We start from the raw sequence: 3,572 nt of genomic DNA on the forward strand, positions 1-3,572 counted from the left end.
AGTAACTATATGTCTCTGACAGTTTGTTTTGCAGCAGGGGAACATTTCAGTTTTTATTGCCTTAACGTGCGTTTCATGCGCTGAAAATCACGTTTTGGCCAAGTATCATAATTTTCACTATAACTTAATTTCTATCACTTAGAATGATGCCAAATGAAAAACTTACTTAAATTGGACAATTATTCACTATATACACAGTAACTATGTGTCTCTGACAGTTGGTTTCGCAGCAGGGGAACATTTCAGTTTTTATTGCCTTAACGTGCGTTTCATGCGCTGAAAATCACGTTTTAGCCAAGTATCATAGTTTTCACTATAACTTAATTTCTATCACTTAGAATGATGCTAAATGCAAAACTTACTTGAATTGGACTATTTTACACTATATACACAGTAACGATGTGTCTCTGACAGTTTGTTTCGCAGCAGGGGAACATTTCAGTTTTTATTGCCTTAACGTGCGTTTCATGCGCTGAAAATCATGTTTTGGCCCTGTATGACTTCACTATAACTTAATTTCTATCACTTAGAATGATGCTAAATGAATGTTAGGTTCATTAATTATTACATTCGTCCGTAATTATCAATAACTGCAGGCAGACATCTTATTCAATTATTGACATTTAATTAAATAGAAATGGATAACAATGGGTAAAAGCCTCCGAAGGGGAGAGTCAGCAAGTGTCACCTTACAAATTCCGAACGTCTCCTCAAATAGACGTTTTCGTACGCCTCTTATTGCCATGAATCAAAACAATTTACAGAGTTGTTGATCATTCCATCACGTATGAGTAAAAACAACATCTGGGACTACAATAACAATCAAAGTATTTTACCAATAACAAAAACAGGAGACTAGACCTAACAACATTTAGATTAGAGTAATTATACAACTTCCTTGACCTAAGAATCATATAATATAATCATAATCATATAATGGTTACATACAGAAAAACCCAAAGTGAACGGTTACATAACGATAACAGCATTCTTGTTATTGGCCGAATAGCCCTGGCCTCGTCACCAAGGGCCCACCAAATCTCATGGACCCAGATTGGGTGGATTGTTTGTATAACCATCCTGGAACAGGCCGTCCAGGTTAAAAATGACTTGGCAATACTCGTGACCTCGCAACACTTTGAAAATAGAAAGAGAATGATTTAACAAAGAAATGAATTAATACAAATATATTTATAATAGTAATACAGAATAAACCCAACAATGAAAAACTTACTTGAATTGGACGATAATACACTATATACACAGTAACTATATGTCTGTGACAGTTTGTTTCGCAGCAGGGGAACATTTCAGTTTTTATTGCCTTAACGTGCGTTTCATGCGCTGAAAATCACGTTTTGGCCAAGTATCATAGTTTTCACTATAACTTAATTTCTATCACTTAGAATGATGCTAAATGCAAAACTTACTTGAATTGGACGATTTTACACTATATACACAGTAACTATGTGTCTCTGACAGTTTGTTTGGCAGCAGGAGAACATTTCAGTTTTTATTGCCTGAATGTGCTTTTCATGCGCTGAAAATCATGTTTTGGCCAGGTATCATAGTTTTCATTATAACTTAATATCTAGCCATTAGAATGATGCCAAATGAAAACCTTATTAAATTATAAAATTTGATGATATTACACTATGTATAGAGAGACATTTGTGTCTCTGACAGTTTTACACAGTTTTACAAGTTATGACTCCAGACTCTTAATTTACAATTCTGCCTTTATGGATACATTGCATCACCACCCCCTGAGTGGATCACTTACCTCTCACTGTCTTTCACTTACCTTCATTCAGCATGTAGGTGTCAGATCACCTTGTAACTAATGTCTATTCATATTACCTCACCGAAGTTATTACACAGAAGGGATTGTGTTGTGTTACCCCAAGTTTAGAGTCCCAACGGATGTGGGAAACTTACAGCGTCTGTCTGCCAGAGAGCAGCAGCTGGAACCGATTGTGACCAGGGTGGCATGGGTCCCTGATCATGTCCCTGGCTCTGCTGAGGTAACGAGGGCTGGCAATGTCTTCCAGTGAGGGCAGAGTAGCCGACGATCTTCTGCGTAGTGGTGATACCTTTCTAAATAGCCTTTTTGTCTGCTGCCGTTCTTTCCACGTACCACCAAATGTGCTTTTTATGAGCTGATAAGCACATTTTGGTCGAATATGAAAGTTTCCAAGTGTGCACTTGACCCTGGATAACCTGGAGAGTGACAGTTACTCCTGAAGTTGAACCTTTTTTCATCCCACAATTCAAGGAAACAATTGCAAACCCTGTTAGCCAGCCTTTCTTATATTTCGCGAGGCGAACAAACAATTGCAAGGCCAACTAGTTAGTCTTTCTTACATTCCACGATCTTTTAATTCAATTGTAAAACCAGTTTGGCTAGTCTACCTTGCATTCTACGATCTTATCAAACAAAGGTAAAACCAGTATGACCACATGGTGCGACAAGAATAAACAATTATCAAGCCAGTTAGCCAGTCCATCCCACAATTCCCTCCTTTTGTGTCTGTGAAAATATCGAAATATTGAAATGGCTGTTTCCATGAGCCAGAGAAGAACCAGTCAAGCCATCCTCGTTGTGGAACCGAATCTCCGGTCACAGCTCTCTGCATGTTCCTAATAGCCTGCAGGGCATTATGGACCGAGCAGGACATGCCGGCAGGGATGAAGGGGCAGCACGAGTCTCCCACCATGGCACACACACAGCCCCGCTGGGTGGCCACTCCGTCAAGAGCAGGGCAGCCCTGGAAAATCACCTGGGCCATGGCGGCTACCCAGCCTGACTGATGCGCCGACACAGGCCCGGAACCTGCCTTCAATGGTCTTCAAATGCAGGGCGTTCCTTGCCGCTCCCACTCAAGGGAACTGAGCCATTACGATTTTGGATGAGACTGACCAGTATTTGTGTTTGAGGGACACATCCGAGCCACACACTGGATCATGGTCGTGAGCTCCGTCAATAATGTGCCCAAATGGAGGTCATTGATTCGGGAATAACAGAACTTATGAAGATCCCTAGATGATTATTTTTATACATAATAATCAAAAATACATCCCCATCGTCAAAAGATACAATTTTTTGGGTAAATTCACTAACCAGAACAGACTGGGCCTGGTTCTAATACAACCACTATTTTAATCCCAGAATGCCTGTTTTGGACACTGTTTATGGTGGGAAAATAGCTCCAGAACCATCCTGGATCATTATTTTTACACAGAATAGTGAAAATACATCCATCTACACATTAAACACTAATTATGGGTAGAAGCACCAACCAGAACCGACTGGGCCCGGTTCTAATACGACCACTATTTTAATCGCAAAATGCCTGTTTTGGACAATGTTTATGGTGGGAAACATTATTTTTTAAGAAAATAGTGAAAATACATCCATCTACACATTCAACACTAATTATGGGTAAATACACCAACCAGAACCGATTGGGCCTTGTTCTAATACAACCACTACTTTTATCGCAAAATGTTTTGGACACTATTGACGGTGGGAAATATTCCCAAAACATCCCTGCATCTTTAATTTTACACAT

This window comes from Stigmatopora nigra, unplaced genomic scaffold (assembly GCF_051989575.1).
Source record: "Stigmatopora nigra isolate UIUO_SnigA unplaced genomic scaffold, RoL_Snig_1.1 HiC_scaffold_31, whole genome shotgun sequence".
Classification (NCBI taxonomy): Eukaryota; Metazoa; Chordata; class Actinopteri; order Syngnathiformes; family Syngnathidae; genus Stigmatopora; species Stigmatopora nigra.